This window comes from Podarcis gaigeae (assembly GCF_964106915.1).
Source record: "Podarcis gaigeae genome assembly, chromosome: 7".
Taxonomy (NCBI): domain Eukaryota; kingdom Metazoa; phylum Chordata; class Lepidosauria; order Squamata; family Lacertidae; genus Podarcis; species Podarcis gaigeae.
In genome coordinates this window covers 88337564-88354751 of record NC_139683.1, presented here as the reverse complement: position 1 = coordinate 88354751, position 17188 = coordinate 88337564, and the positions used below count along the sequence as shown (strand labels likewise).

At 44.3% G+C, this 17188-nt stretch overlaps 1 protein-coding gene across 14 annotated transcripts in view; it reads right to left on the bottom strand.

The window, feature by feature from the left end:
- The window catches only part of KIAA0232, a 48284-nt gene extending 40431 nt beyond the window's left edge, over nt 1-7853 (bottom strand). For 4 of the 14 annotated variants that reach the window (XM_083748567.1, XM_083748556.1, XM_083748566.1 and 1 more), the window contains exons 1-3: nt 7696-7808; nt 4490-4617; nt 4009-4119 (exon numbers count right to left, since the gene is read on the bottom strand). The gene's annotated coding sequence lies outside the window, so the exon portion shown is untranslated. Of the gene's footprint in view, nt 1-4008; nt 4120-4489; nt 4618-7695 lie in introns of those variants that run through there. The other 10 variants (XM_083748560.1, XM_083748555.1, XM_083748563.1 and 7 more) reach the window with 4 other exon arrangements.
- Nucleotides 7854-17188: the final 9335 nt, after the last annotated feature.

Genomic DNA, 17188 nt, shown 5'->3' with positions numbered 1-17188 from the left:
AATGGATCAGAAATGTCCCCATAGCAATCAATGGAAATTGTAGAATCACTTTGCAAACGCTCACCTAACAAATGATTTCCAGGGAATGCACTGCGTTTGATAAGCGGGACCTGTGTGTATAAAGTTCTATAAAGGTTCCAGACACAAACTGATTATGCTCCACATAGCTCTTAAAGATTTTTCAGTGTGTGTGAATGAGAACTACAATCAGCATTTTCACAGGAGAAAGAAGCTTCCACCTTAGTTTAGTAGTTGTTAGTAGTGGTTTCAATGCAAACTGTGCCTGCTCTCTTGGTTAACACCCAAAAGGAACATCCCGATTTTTTTCCACTACCAAGCATTGAACAGAAACTTGAAGCAGAGAGCAATTTCAGATCCTTCTCTAAGTGACATTTTGATTTCCCCATATTTATTTATTTATTTACCTATTTAATTTATAGAGGTGCCCCACAACAGAAGTACACTAGGAAGTATTTGGGATGTAGTGGTTAGATTGTTGAACTAGGACCTGAGAAATCAGGGTTCAAATCTCCACTCAGTTATGAAGCTCACTGGGTGACCCTGGGCCAGTCACAGTCTCTTAACCTACCTCACAGGGTCGTTGTAGGTATTAACTGATGAGGGGGGTGAACCATGTATTCCTTGAAGAAAATATGGGACATACATGCAATAAATAAGCTCTCCTACTTAAGAAAGCTGGACAGGCCAGCCAGATGGAGTTGTCAGTCGCCAACCAGGGATCCAGAGATCTCCATAGGGTGACAACTGGACATTCGTCAGTCACAAAATGCCGTTGCCGACTGGAGGGATTTCTAACACTGCTTGCCAGTACAGAAATCAACCTTCTCTCTGGTTTTCAGTGAGGAAGCGTTCTAGATTTGGTGCAAACCCATTTTAGAAATCTCACACAAGGCCATATTCTCAAGTTATATTCATTGTGCTAATTGCTGAGTGTCAGAGAGATCAATATAAAAGCTTAACTACAAGTTAAAATCACATCACTAACCAATTACTATTTTCTGTGGTGGAATTAGCTGCTCAGATGAGCCACAAGCTCACACACGAGAAAAAGAGCAAACTGAGAACCATGCTGTCATTGAGCAACCAGCTGAGTAGGAGCTACCTGTGACTAATGCACAGAGGGCTGCTTGACTTAGGAATACAAGGAAAAGACATTGTGTGCAGCCTCCAAGGGACATAGTTAAGGTCAAACGCATATTGGGAGGAGGATGGCAGAACACAAATATGAGCTAGATAAAATAGGGAATCAGAGTGGCAACATTAGGGCCTTCAGGTTGCTATGTAGTCAAGTTGCTTCTACTTCTAGAATTGGGGCGCATTGCAAGTTCATGACTGAAGCCACATCAGCTATGAAAGAATCTAATGTTGCCTTTAAGAGGCCAATGTCACTGCAGTTTCTGGAGAAAACAGGTGAAGCAATGTATGTCAAGCCAGTTGCACAACCACAAATGTAGCAGCATATGCGTTACCTGGGACACCAGAACTTACAAGACAACTATCAGGTCCTTCATCCACCCCTGCTTCCACTACAGCCTATTTAGTAAGTGTATTTAGTAAGATCCTCAAGATCTAATCTCCCTGGTAAACGTGCAGAGGAGTAAATGGGGTGGAGGAGGAAAGACAACCCAAAGGATTGGAGGAAAGCCACTTTTCATTGCAACTATGTTTAAGTTAAAGAAAGAAAGATACTAGTGAAAACTATGGTTGAAAAGTTACCTAAAACTGGAATGTAAAAAAGCTAAAAATCATTAAAATAACTGTTACCCAGTCAAACACTTGAATTTTTACACTTAATATTAAGATATTTACTGTTAATACCAGGGGAGACCATTAAAATACTTATGCTATGGAGAAAATTGCATCTCTAACAAGAGTCAGAGAACTATCATTAATCAGTAGGAAGAGCAAAAAGTTCCCTTATTTAGGTCATTTTCATTAAATCTTTCGGAAGCACATGGACCAGATTACTACAATTACATTTTCTACAGCATGGCTCTGCACGCAGTGGTGGACACAAAAGGAAAGTTGTTTGTTTCTTTACAGGAGACAAAGTCTTTGCTTGCCTGCCCTCCCTCCCTTTAATAAAAAAGGAGAGATTGGTGGGATGGAGTTTTTTTGGGGGAGGGGCCTTCTGTGTTGAGGGAAATGGACGGGAGAAGATTTAACTGGTTGCCTTCTGCTGAAATGAGAAGTTGGGTACTGTGTGAGAATGGTATGGAGGGTGTTTCCTGGTAAGCAGTGCAAGCAAATGCATGTCTACTCACAAGCAAGCTCTACTGGATTCAATGAGGCTTACTCCCAGGAAAGTAGAAGTTTAGATGAACTCAGTGGGGCTTATGCATGCATAGATTCCGCTTAGACCTCCGAGTGGGGAAGTAGATGCAACTTTCCTTGTAAATCAGTTCAACTATTCTTAAATTGGCTGAAAAAATATTTAAAATATTATATGGAAGTTTATTAATATTTTTATGAAATCTCACACCTCCTTACACTGTAATGCCCTCAGCTGCCATGGGGAGGTGCAGCAACGCTTTCCGCCACCCCAGGGAAGCGTAGTGCACCCTCTGCCATCTCAGAAAGGCGTGATGGTGGCCCTCAACTACTGTGGGGATGCCCAGTGAGGCCTTCCTCCACCCCAGGGATGCCAGCAAAGTCCTCCGCTTCCACAGGGAGGCATGGTGAGGCCCTCCTCCGCCCGGCAAGGCCCTCCGCTGCCGCAGATATATATCATGATATATCGAGATATTGTGATGTTTAGTTGGCGATATATCGTGATATTGAAAACCAGATACCACACAGCCCTAATGGCATGTAATGCACATCTCTGCTTTCAAGCCGAGGGAGCTGGGGTTTGTACACAGACAGCTTTTCTGGGTTATATGGCCAGCATGACTAAACGTCTTCTAAACTTCTGGCACACAGAACACCATGACAAGTGCTTACATACAAAGACTTTGCTTGAATGATTTTTACAAAATGTAGTTGGCTATTGATATTTACCTATCAAATTTTTAAAAAGAATGTAGGAGTATTTTTCATATATATTCATATGTTGGGTTTTTTTCTTTACACATTTTTGTCCCTTTTTTTCTTTTCATCCCTTTTTCTTTGTACACTTTATTTCTTTATAACTGAAAACTTTTCAATAAAATATTAATACTAAAAAGCCCTTCATCTTCTGAGTAAGGCTGGCAGTCATAGTTCGTAATCAGTAAGAAGCAAATGAACTTTAAAAACTATGTGCTAGCTATTTCATCATAGGAGGTGGGTGGAATTAGAAGTCTGCTTATGCCAAGTATTCCTGAGCAAAACTTCCGCCTGGATATCAGATATATGCAGGCATATGACTTTGTGGAACATTCTATCTGCTCAGAGATCTTCTTTTTAAAAAATTACAGGTTTATTATTTTTTGAAACAGGCTCTGGATCAAAGTCTGATTAAGGGGGAAATCACATTCATATTTTTAAGAACTTAATACCACTTCACTTAATACCCATTACCACTCTTCACTTTTCCAGCTTTGAAATATTCTATCACGATGCCCCTTCCAGCTAGCATAAGAGAAAACACTTCTACACTATGTGTGGTATTTGACTAATTTAGGACTATTTATTTCTGAATATGGGTTAAGTTGGATACTACAGTAATCTATTCTGGATACTGGACCACAATCCACTGCAATGAGAATTGAATGCAATTCCATCACAACATGATTGGTGCTGGCTTCACTGTAAGCCTAGAAGTATGAAGGACTCTTCTTCATTGCTTGCTTATCTGCTCCATTACCTTTTCTTCCTTCATCTCTGATGTTCAGTGACACTGACATAGCTGAGGGCTTGGGAATGATGTGTTTTATTTCAGTTGTGGCATTCTTTTTCCTCCCTCCTTCAAAAGGGTGTTTCATATACGTAAGCAACAGCTCATATACATGGGTTTTCTGAAGGAAACATACTATAAAGTTCTGTGAAATTGACACAGCTACCCACCTAACTTGCCAGTTCCATCAGAGTGAAGAGACAAAGCAGCAACCAATCACATAGCAGTTGACCACAATCATAAGGAAGCAGCAGGAAGCGGGTAAGGGAGCAACATCAATCCTGTCAATATTGATCAAATATTAACTTCCCTACATGAAGCAGACATTTAAAATATGAGAAACACTATTTTCAAACACGGATATAAAGAAAGTGGGAGACAGAGGATTAAAAATGCATCTATTTACATTCACTAAGTTTTACAGTGTAACACAGTAAGGCTGAAATACAATCCTAAATCCTTCTTACTATATGGACAACAATCATTTAGAAAACATTATATAACTTCATGTTAAGTCCCATTTCTGTCTTTCACAAATGCATACCAGTAGCGCAAGAAAAAAAATCAAATGTGCTTTTTTAAATGGGCTCATTTAAACCCCAGTGGCAGTAGTAGAAATTATCAACATTCAGCTTGCAAAGACAGGCATACTTCGTTTTACTGAGCTCCTTAGGAGGACGTGGGTGCAGCTGCAGGCAGCCTGTCTGCTTCCAGGGAAGGAAGTCCTCTCTCTGCTGCCACCACCCCTCTTGTGGCCACAGGAGTGGCACTGGCTAGGGCTGGAGCAGAAAAGGAAAAATGCACTTTATTGTGATATGTATTTGTTTTATTGTGGTGGTCTGCAACTGAACCCACAATATCTCCAAGGTGTGCCTGCACTGCTGTACTGTTCTGCACTGGAACTTCTCTAGGGAAAGGGAAATTTTCTAATTCTTGGAATTTAGTGAAATATAAAAATATAAATTTATAACTTTTTGTTAAGTTTTTTTAGATCCTATATTCCTTTTACAACCACAGGTTTCTTTTCACTTGTTTCTAATGGAAGTCTCAAATAGTAAGATACAGAACAAAATATGCATTACTTCCTGTTCAGAGATTTATTACTCTGATGTGGTAGGATATTCTGCATATGCTCAGGGAAAAAGTGCTTTATTCCTAAAAGAGAGACAAACATCAGTGCTCCAGAGTGCCAGAAACCTATGCCATCCATCCAGAAATGCTGCTCCTCAACTTCATTTGGTATATTGGGACATAATGCAGTTGACTACTTGGCCTCTTAAGGCTAAGTCCCTTGTGCATACTCATCATAGATCTATTAATCACCTTCTAATCAATCATTTCCATGTGATTTACGGGGGGGGGGGGACCCAACAAAAACGTGCTTATGGGGGGGACCCAACAAAAAACAGTAAATTCATTTAAAAGGAGACTAAAACTATGTTGCTTCAGTATCAGAGCTTGAATCCTGGAATATATGGAAACAGATTCCAAGACTGAATCCTAGAACAAGTTAATCTATCAGAGGTAAGCCTATTATTTTACACTAGCATTTAGGGCTAAGCAAGCTCTGGTTCGGTTTGGGATAGGGATGGTCACCTTCAGCTACTACAAGACCCTAATCCAGAGTTTTTCAACCTTTTTGAGTCCTCCCTTGACACACTTTCTGTGGCTTCCCTGTGGGGAAACGCACTTTAAGCCTCAGAAATCCATTTATGTCAACCCTTGCTTGCAGAGCTGGGAACCCTTCGCCCCTTTTTGAAGACCCTCCCTTGTGGAGTGTTCCCTCAGCTTCCTCTCCTCTCCCCTCTCCTTCAGAGTTCTCTGGGCAGTTGCTGATGCTGCCACACCCCATCCCAAAGAGAGATGCCTCCTGGGAGGAAGATGCCTCCAGCCTTAGCATCTCTGAAGGTGAACATGAGGCCACCATCTTACTCACGTTGGGAGGCAGCAGTGGGCACCGCTGGGCATGCATGGTGAAAATGCTCCCCTTCAGTGCTGGGCACTCAGCTCCCAGGCAGACATTGCACACAGCAAGCACAAGAAAGGCCAGCACAGCACCTGCCTGCCTGCCTGCCTGCCCAGCCTCCCACTTGCTCATCCATTCCTAGCAGCAAGGACTGGCGGGCTGGGTCCCCTCACCCACTTGCCTGCTTATTCCAAGGCTGCCCCAGCAACCAGCACCCCCTCCCTTCAGGGATACCAAGAAAAACTCCTCCTTTGAAATCTCAGAGCAGAAATGAAATACCAAGTATTTTTTACTTTTCTTTTCTATCCCATATAGTCTCAGAATCAATTACGTTCTCCTTTAAATTATAAGATTAAAGAGTTATTTCAAAAATATTCCCATAAGCCTCTTCACCCTCTTCTGCAGAGCAGCCATTGCTGCCCTCTCAACTTCCTCATATGAGCACCTTTTACAGCATACATTTTCATCAACTCAAGTCATATGCTGCTCATTTCACCCATACTTTATTGTTTAAGTATGCCAACAATTTGGGTGTACGACCTGCAATTTAGCATTTGCATCTTTAACTTTTTCAAGCCACTGAGGATGCATGTTCACTCAGAACTCAGCCTTGCTCATAGTGATTCCCCAGTAACTATGCCTAGGAGTGGCAGCCTACAGATAGGTTTGCAAGGGCAGGTGAACTACTAAAGCAGTTGTGGATTTGTTTAAAAGGCCAGACTAAAGACATGCTTGATTTAAACTATCGGTAAAAAACGCTATGGGCTCAAATCTCGTTTTGAAAACCAATATACCGGTAACCCAAGCCATACATTAACTAGAGTCTGAAACCAAAATGGCTCTGGCGGCCTTTCAGTCAACTCCTAAAGAAACTCAGTAACAGAAAGGTGGGAAAGTTGGCAAGAACATTAAGCCTCATAAAAGCTTTGGAACGTTTACATTCAAGCCCGTGAGGACCTTGTTTGTGGCCCGAAACCGGAGTCTAGCTAGAAGAAGGTAAACTCAAAGAGGGCAAAAAAAAAAAATTCCTTCCAGTAGCACTTAAAGACCAACTAAGTCAGTTCTTGGTATGAGCCTTCGTGTGCATGCACACTTCTTCAGATACACTGAAACAGAAGTTTCCAGACCCTGGAAGAGGGCAAGTCCGTCAGGCGACACCGCCCTCCCAGCGCCGGGGTAAGGCTGCCCGGCTACCCTGTTTATACGCCTGTCCTCCTCTCCAGTTTACTTGGCACGAGAGCACAGTAATATAAGCGCAGCAAACGGAGCGGCAGGTACATCCGAGCGGCGACGAAGTAACTTGAAAGTACTTTTTCCAGCAGCCCCAAGCAAGGTCTGCAAGATCAGCACAAGCGGGCGGCGGGGGGAGCAGTCAAAATGGGCCTCTGGAGCCTCCGCCCCCGTCGCCCAGCTCGACACCGCAGTGCTAAACCGGGAGGGAGGAGGAGGAGGAGGAGCGCCTGAACAAACTCCACCGGGGCGTCGTGGGAAGCGCGCAGGAAGCCCTCCGCTCCGGCGGAGCAGCCGAACATGGAAGAGTCGCCGCCCGCCCAGCGCCCCCCCCAGCCCACTCCGGCCTCTCAGCCCGGGAGCCCGGGCGCAGAGAGGGCAGGCCCGGCTGCCCGGCCCTCCACCCTCCCGACGCCGCTCGCCCGGCGGCCCGGCCCTCCCGCCTGCCCTTGGAGCGGCGCCCGCGCCAGACCGCCTGCGGGAGCCGGCGCGGCCCCGGAGCCCTGCCCAGCAGAGGCCTCCGGATCAAGTCGAGAGGCCCGCCGGCCAGGCCGGTCCCCCCCGCGCCGCGCCGCAGGCCTCGGCCCGGGCCCCGGGGAGCGCGCGGGGGGAGCGGGGAGCGGCGCCCCCGCCGAGGCGCCCGGCCCAAGGTCGCGCTTACCTGCCAGGGCCTCTGGCGCCCGTGCCGAGTCAGGCGGCGGGACCGAGCCGGAATTTGCCCGGAGAGGCGTTACGTAAACCGGCGCCGGCCCCGCCGAGGGGAGGGACAGGGAGGGCTGGGGCGGAGCGCCCTCTCCTTCCACTGCGCAAGCGGGAGGCGGTCAGCTGACGCGACGTCAGGATCCTTCCGCCGGCGCATTTCGGGGGGGGGGGGGCGAGGTCGCGGGCGACCCGGGCTCAGGCGAGGCTGCCTTAGCCAGGCTCGCAGGGAGGAGATTAGCCTTCCTCTTTTACCAGAGAATAACATTCCCGGGGGGGGGGGGGTCACAGCGACACGCTGTTATAAAATATTTGGCTTTAAGATTTAAAACATTCACCATGAAGCATGCGTCTGTGTCACATAAGAAATAAATACATGTTATAGTCCTGTACTGTATATTATACTGTCCTAGATTGCCTCCTTGCACGCCCACTTTCCTTTATTATTTCAGCCCCCATCCTCTTCCTTTGCAGGTTGGATTATTGATCGAATAATTATTTAAAATGGTTTCTGAACTACTTAATAGTTTAAAAAATATATTCATGTAATGAACAATATTTAAAAAACCAGTATCAGTGAAACAAAAATAACACCTAAAGCCACTAAAACAGCAGTATAGAAGCAAATTAAACAAAATTTTGAGAGATTCAAGTGCATAAATCAGAATCCAATCATACAAGTTAGGAAAAGCTTGGGGGAAAAATATAGGTATTTACAAGAAATGTGAAGCAACTGATGGTTCCTGCTATATTTTAGGGAAGAGGGAGGCATTCCACAGAGTAGGGGCAACAGCAGAAAATGCCTATTTTGTTTTTTTTAAATAATATTTTATTAAGTTTTTTCAACATACAGAAAAAAGAAAAAAAATACACAAAAAATGCACAAAAAGTAGACAAAAGGAAAACACAAAATCCCTCTCTTTAGATTCTCATCTTTGATAACTTATTTTCCCGACTTCCTCACGCCTCCCTTTTTTGTATCCCTTTTTAACAATTGGTTCAGCAAATTCAAATCCCATTACTTTATCCTTAGTTATATTAAATTCCAAATTTATAATTTCAATTTTTTATCTATCTTATTACTAGAACCCCTTCGTTTCATTTCAATGTCATCAGCATTCATACATTTTACAATATTTCTGTAGGTAGATTTTAAATTTCTTCCAATCTTCTTCCACCGACTCTTCTCCCTGGTCTCGGATTCTGCCAGTCATCTCCGCCATTTCCATATAGTCGATTATTTGCATCTGCCATTTTTCCAAGGTGGGTAGGTCTTGTGTCTTCCAATGCTTTGCAATGAGTATTCTTGCTGCTGCTGTAGCATACATAAAGAAAGTTCTATCCTTCTTTGGCACCAATTGGCCGACTATGCCCATAGAAAATGCCTATTTTGGAGTCACCATCCTATGTTATTCTGTAGGGTGTGCTGCCACAAGTGGAATTTATCCTGATTAGCTAAGTGATCTTCCAGGTTTATATAGGGGCAGGTGATATTTCAGGAAAACTGGTTCTGAGTTGTTCAGGGCTATATAAGGTATATGTTAAGATCTTGAGCATGGCCTGGCAGCCAGCACAGTTCCCTCAGCACAGGTGTAATCTATGTGCAACTCAACAATCTGTCCACAGCATTCTACAACTTTGTCACAGTTAACTTGGTTCTGCTCCCCATCCAACATAAAACCTGCCCACCCTAAAATAAATCATGGCCATCTGGGTGTAGCCAGGATTTATGGGGGGGCAGGCTTTATGTTGGGGGGAGCAGAACAAATTTATCTATGATGCTATTGGTCAGTTAGTTAAGTATTTTTATTTACTTGATTTGTAAGCCCATGCTATCTGCCTTCAAATCATGTGTGGATGACTCATATCATCCTGAGCTGAGTATCCTATACTTGGCAACTAAATTTGCATGTGTTAATGTTTAGGTCAGGTGTGAATAGGTCAGGATATGCCTGAAGGCCTTACAGGAGAGGAGGCTGGAATCAGGCTTGTCATCAAGGTTCATAATGGTGGGTTTCCTGTCATATTAGCCTTTTTATTGTTGTTGTTGTTTAGTCGTTTAGTCGTGTCCGACTCTTCGTGACCCCATGGACCAGAGCACGCCAGGCACTTCTGTCTTCCACTGCCTCCCGCAGTTTGGTCAGACTCATGTTTGCAGCTTCAAAGACACTATCCAACCATCTCGTCCTCTGTCGTCCCCTTCTCCTTGTGCCCTCCATCTTTCCCAACATCAGGGTCTTTTCCAGGGAGTCTTCTGTTCTCATGAGTGGCCAAAGTATTGGAGCCTCAGCTTCACGATCTGTCCTTCCAGTGAGCACTCAGGGCTGATTTCCTTCAGAATGGATAGATTTGATCTTGCAGTCCATGGGACTCTCAAGAGTCTCCTCCAGCACCATAATTCAAAAGCATCAATTCTTCGGCGATCAGCCTTCTTTATGGTCCAGCTCTCACTTCCATACATCACTACTGGAGCCTTTTTATTATGTCAACCTTTTTATTAACACCTATAACAGAGAACCCCTTCATGGATCACTGCCTTGCTGTGGCAAAGGGGCTTGAAGAACTCAGAGAAGCTATGAACTATGCCGAGCAGGGCACCCAAGATGAACAGGTCATAGTGGAGAGTTTTGACCAAACGTGATCCACCTGGAGGAGGAACTGGCAAGCCACTCTAGTATCCCTGCCAAGAAAACTCCATGGACAAAGACAACAGGCATATAAAAGTTATGACGCTGGAAGATGAGCCCCTCAGGTCGGAAGGCGTCCAACATGCTGCTGGGGAAGAGCGGAGGACAAGTACAAGTAGATCCAGAGCTGATGAAGCAGCTGGGCTAAAGCCGAAAGGACGTTCAGTTGCGAATATGCCTGGAAGCGAAAGGAAAGTCCAATGCTGTAAAGAAAAATATTGCATAGGAACCTGGAATGTAAGAACCATGAACCTGGGTAAGTTGGATGTGGTAAAAAATGAGATGGCAAGAATAAATATTGACATCCTGGGCATCAGTGAACTAAAATGGACGGGAATGGGCGAATTCAGTTCGGATGACCATCATATCTACTACTGTGGGCAAGAAACCCGCAAAAGAAATGGAGTGGCCCTCATAGGCAACAAAAGAGTGGCGAAAGCAGTACTGGGATGCAATCTCAAAAATGATAGAATTATCTCGATACGAATCCAAGGCAGACCTTTTAACATAACAGTAATCCAAGTTTATGCACCAACTACTGGTGCTGAAGAAACTGAAATTGACCAATTCTATGAAGACTTACAACAATTTATAGAAGTGACACCAAAGAAGGATGTTCTTCTCATTATAGGGGATTGGAATGCTAAAGTAGGGAATCAAGAGATAAAAGGTACAAGTGGCAAGTTTGGCCTTGGAGAGCAAAATGAAGCAGGGCAAAGGCTAATAGAGTTCTGTCAAGAGAACAAACTGGTCATCACAAACACGCTTTTCCAACAACACAAGAGACGACTCTACACGTGGACATCACCAGATGGGCAGCATCGAAACCAGATTGATTATATTCTCTGCAGCCAAAGATGGAGAAGCTCAATACAGTCAGCAAAAACAAGACCTGGAGCTGACTGTGGCTCAGTTCATCAGCTTCTTATAGCAAAATTCAAGCTTAAACTGAAGAAAGTAGGAAAAACCACTGGCCGGTAAGATACAATCTAAATCAAATCCCATATGAATACACAGTGGAAGTGAGGAACAGGATTAAGGATTTAGATTTGCTAGACAGAGTGCCTGAAGAACTATGGATGGAGGCTCGCAACATTATACAGGAGGCAGCAACGAAAACCATCCCAATGAAAAGGAAATGCAAGAAAGCAAAGTGGCTGTCCAATGAGGCCTTACAAATAGCGGGGGGGAGAAGCCAAGCAAAATGCGAGGGAGATAGAGAAAGATACAGGAAATTGAATGCAGATTTCCAAAAAGTAGCAAGGAGAGATAAGAAGCCCTTCTTAAACGAGCAATGCAAAGAAATAGAGGGAAAAAACAGAATGGGAAGAACCAGAGATCTGTTCAAGAAAATTGGAGATATGAAAGGAACATTTCGTTCAAAGATTGCCATAATAAAGGACAAAAGTGGTAAGGACCTAACAGAAGCAGAAGACATCAAGAAGAGGTGGCAAGAATACACAGAGGAATTATACCAGAAAGATATGGATGTCTCGTATACCCCCAGGTAGTGTGATTGCTGACCTTGAGCCAGACATCCTGGAGAGTGAAGTCAAATGGGCCTTAGAAAGCACTGCAAATAACAAGGCCAGTGGAAGTGATGGTATTCCAGCTGAACTATTTAAAATTTTATTTTTATTTTTTAAAATCATATTTATTGAAATTTCAAAAAAAATCCAAAACATGAAAGAAAAAAAGAAAAAAAATAAACATTTGCATTTAAGGCCTTACTTTCATTAACATCTTTCCAGGACTTCCCCACCCCACCCCCTCTTGTATTCCATTTCCATTAGATTAGTTCCACAAGTTCTTACCCCAAATTTTAAACTTATTATAATTAGCCCAATATTCAATTTAATTCATCTTATATAACCACTTTCCCTTTATATTCCACCGTCCTTCAACTTAGAATCCCCCCCCCCCTAAGATCGACCCCGGTTCCCTTCCACGAATTCCCCTCTTTAGTACACACAACAGAACGAAAAAAAAAGAAAAGAAAAGAAAAGAAACTTCAGAATATAATTTTACACCCTTTGGATTCCGAATTTCCCTCCCCCCTTTCCTGGTTTCGATCCCCAATGTCCATCAATCTATCTGCTGTCAGCCTGGAGACCCCACATCCATGTCCAAATCTCTCTCGGCTCCACTTTGCCGTCTTTTTGGTAGTCTTTAGTTTCAAACACCCAATCTTGGAAAAGCTCTATCTCAAGAAGGTCCATTTTTCTTCCATCCAGACCTCTATATTTAAGAGTAAAACTCAAATTCTGTTTCTTAGTCCTTTTAAGTCTGAATGTCCCAAATGCTCCAACTTCCAGCTTAGTCCAATTCTTGTTGTTCTCTTTCCTCACTTTCCTCAGGTTTCTTTTCCTGTTCCGCTGCAAAAACATTCTAATTCCAAAAACTTCTAGTTCCTCTACAGAGGCTTTATTTATTCAGGAACAAAAACTTGCATCAAGTCCCTTCTATTCTTCAATAGATATATCTATTGTCTCCTTTAGTGTAGAGACCTCTGTAGACAAAATAATGTTTCGTTTTTGCAGCTTTCCCAGGAGATAAAAAGTCCTGTTCAATTCCATGAGTATTTTTCCACTTACAGCCATTCTAGTAATGTCCCAAAGCCCCCTCTAGAGGGATTATGATAACTTAGTTTCCTTCCAGATCACACCCAAAAGTCAAGCTAACTTGTTATCCTTTGTTTTCAACAATTTATATCCAAATTGTAACGAATCTGACCAGCAAAGTCATCTTAACAAAGTTCTCTTTTTATTCTCCAACTTTGACAGCTACTTTGACAGCTGTCAAAATCTCTATATCTCCTCACCAGGCTCTCTCACGGATCACTCCCGGTTCCCGGGGGGTTGCACTTTAGCTCTCACAATCCACTTTTCTCCTCCAGCACAATTTTGTAATTTCCCATCGTGAAATTAATAACTTTTATCAATAAAAAACGGACTCTTCTCTCGACCTTAGTTGTCAGATCCTTCCTTTAAATCATCTACAACAGGGGGGAGACGGACTTCCTTTTTGCACCTCCCCCGCTCGTTCCGAATTAAAAAAAAAAATTCCTTTTAGATCCGATTTCCCAATTACTCACAGGTTATTATTTTTAGTCCAAATTTTCAATAGAAGAAGTCAGCGCTCTCCGTCGAATGGCATGCGGCTTCGCTCGGCAGGGGAAGCAGAGGACTCATAGCACCACCCCACCCCCCGTCCCCCGCTCCGTAGCCTTTAAAAAGGCTCCTTCGCGGGTCGGGGGCGCAAATGGTGCCTGCCGAGTCACCAGGTCCATGGGCTTCCGCGCCCATGGTTTTTGAGGGTCCCCGCGTCACCAGCGCGGCGGGACCCAACCCCTGCCGAGCAGACTCCCTCCGGAGCTCGGAGGGAGTCTGCCATTCGGCGATGGCGCCAACCCGGAAGTCCGAACTATTTAAAATTTTAAAAGATGATGCTGTTAAGGTGCTACACTCAATATGCCAGCAAGTTTGGAAAACTCAGCAGTGGCCATAGGATTGGAGAAGATCAGTCTACATCCCAATCCCAAAGAAGGGCAGTGCTAAAGTATGCTCCAACTACCGCACAATTGCACTCATTTCACACGCTAGCAAGGTTATGCTTAAAATTATACAAGGAAGGCTCAAGCAGTATGTGGACTGAGAACTCCCAGAAGTGCAAGCTGGATTTAGAAGAGGCAGAGGAACCAGAGACCAAATTGCAAACATGCGCTGGATTATAGAGAAAGCTAGAGAGTTCCAGAAAGACATCTACTTCTGCTTCATTGACTATGCAAAAGCCTTTGACTGTGTCGACCACAGCAAACTCTGGCAAGTTCTTAAAGAAATGGGAGTGCCTGATCACCTCATCTGTCTCCTGAGAAATCTCTATGTGGGACAAGAAGCTACAGTTAGAACTGGATATGGAACAACTGATTGGTTCAAAATTGGGAAAGGAGTACGACAAGGCTGTATATTGTCTCCCTGGTTATTTAACTTATATGCAGAATTCATCATGCGAAAGGCTGGGCTGGATGAATCCCTTGCCGGAATTAAGATTGCTGGAAGAAATATCAACAACCTCAGATATGCAGATGACACAACCTTGATGGCAGAAAGTGAGGAGGAATTAAAGAACCTTTTAATGAGGGTGAAAGAGGAGAGTGCAAAATATGGTCTGAAGCTCAACATCAAAAAAATGAAGATCATGGCCACTGGTCCCATCACCTCCTGGCAAATAGAAGGAGAAGAAATGGAGGCAGTGAGAGATTTTACTTTCTTGGGCTCCATGATCACTGCAGATGGTGACAGCAGCCGCGAAATTAAGAGACGCCTGCTTCTTGGGAGGAAAGCAATGACCAACCTCGACAGCATCTTAAAAAGTAGAGACATCACCTTGCCAACAAAGGTCCGTATAGTAAAAGCTATGGTTTTCCCAGTAGTGATGTGTGGAAGTGAGAGCTGGACCATAAAGAAGACTGATCGCCGAAGAATTGATGCTTTTGAATTATGGTGCTGGAGGAGACTCTTGAGAGTCCTATGGACTGCAAGAAGATCAAATCTATCCATTCTGAAGGAAATCAGCCCTGAGTGCTCACTGGAAGGACAGATCGTGAAGCTGAGGCTCCAATACTTTGGCCACTCATGAGAACAGAAGACTCCCTGGAAAAGACCCTGATGTTGGGAAAGATGGAGGGCACAAGGAGAAGGGGACGACAGAGGACGAGATGGTTGGATAGTGTCTTTGAAGCTACAAACATGAGTCTGACCAAACTGCGGGAGGCAGTGGAAGACAGAAGTGCCTGGCGTGCTCTGGTCCATGGGGTCACGAAGAGTCGGACACGACTAAACAACTAAACAACAACAACATAACAGAGAAAGAAAATGCATGAGCCAGCTTCCGTTAGCTAACCTCATGGTTAGCTAACGGAAGTAGAATCTTGATCCTGTGTTTTGGGTTTGTCAGGATGGGGTTGGGTTAGGGTTAGGACTATTTTTACCTTTGTTGATTGACTGACTTTTCCCTGGACTTGAAACACTCCGCTTGCTTATTCTTTCCTGCACATTGCAGTAGATGTTCTGCGTCAATCACTACGCTAGTAGGACAATATTTTCCAACTCTGGTGAGCTGTGTTCCGTGTGGTGAGCTGTTCTTTTCTATTCTGTGTTCCATGTATTTGCTTATTTTCCCCTATTTTCTTTTTGTGTCTTCCCACCTTCCAATTGTAAGCCTACGGACAGGTACTGTACTTTTTTTTACTGATCTTCATTGCCACTTGGGGAGCCTTTTTTGCCTAGCTAACCAGCATTATATAAATAGAGTTCTGGAATAATTTTGACCTATTTATGATTTATTTTCTAGTTCTAATCTACAACACCTCACCCACACAGTGGCGGAGGAACCCTCTCCGGCACCTGGGGCGGGATGCCAAGGGGTGGGGCGAACCACCCAGCGGCGCACACGCAGCATGCCGTACGGACTGCGCACGCATGGCAGCTCATACGGTCACTGTGCAAGTGGCAGCCCGTATGGATGCTCGCGAGAGCGACAGTCCGTACGGATGCCATGTGAGTAGCGCACATACTAACTGCATGCATGCCCTCGCCTGCTCTACAGCTGGGGGGGCAGTGGGTCATCTTGACACACCGCCCCCCCAGAGTGGTGCCCAGGGCAGCCCACCCCCCTCCTTCATCCACCCCTGCACCCACAGCAATAAATGCTTAGGTGGCTTTGAGGGAGGGGATGAGATTTATGGGGAAAGTTTACCTACTGTCCCATCTGTTGCGTGGGAGCCAACAGGCAGCACACTTGGCTAACAGCCGAGAGAAACCAGGCACGCAGTGAGCTTCTTTATCAGTTCATTTCTTTAGTATCAATGCAGAGTACTCCTTCATAGCTGAGCTGTTGCCCAGAGACCCCTCCTACTTAAAGTGGCTGCCAAGGGGCTCCTTCTACCTGTTTGGTTTTCAGCTCTATGCAATGGATAAAACGCCTGGTTCTGCTAGCTTGCTCCTGTTATAAGAATTTTAAGGTCTTATATATATAAAGTAAATGTTCATAAATGTACCAAGCAAGCATATACATAAATGTATAGACCACATGTCTGAGACCCACAGAAAAGGTCCTGAAACCATTTGTCTCTTCCAAATGACCTCAAATATTTCTCTGCAAGGTTGAAGGAAATGGGGAGCCTCCCCATTCCCTCTTTGCTCACAAATCCTATCTCAAGGGCACATTTAAGATATGAATAGGGTGAGCCTGTGACCTGTATTCAGGGATTGAGTAGTTATCATAACAAAAGAGTGGCCAGGATGCCCAGGTAATCCAATCAGGTAACCTGGCAGACAGGATAAAAACAAAGCACTCAGATTTCTGTAGTCCGCCCCTTTTCTGATATACGTATGATGTATTGGAGGGTGGTTTGGGCTACACCCCTTCTGTGATGTACGTATGATATATGGAGGGGTGGGCTGTTAAAAAGTCTATATAAGGGCTTGCATACCTTTGTCCTGGGTCCCTCCTGCCTCCTGTGTGGCAAGTGAGTATCCTGTTGCAGCAGTTAATAAAGATCAGGCTTATAGCTGCTTTGCTTTTGTATATCCTGGTCTGGTCTGTGTTCATTTCCTGACCAGTTTGAGCCTTAAAAGATACTCTCTCTGAAGGTCCAGTTTTCCTTAAGAAGCTGAACCCCTTGAAGGGACCCCTCAATATTCTTGTTCCACTCCAACTCCTGGACGCATCTTGGGGTGCCCCTCACCTCCTCATCTGACCAGTCTC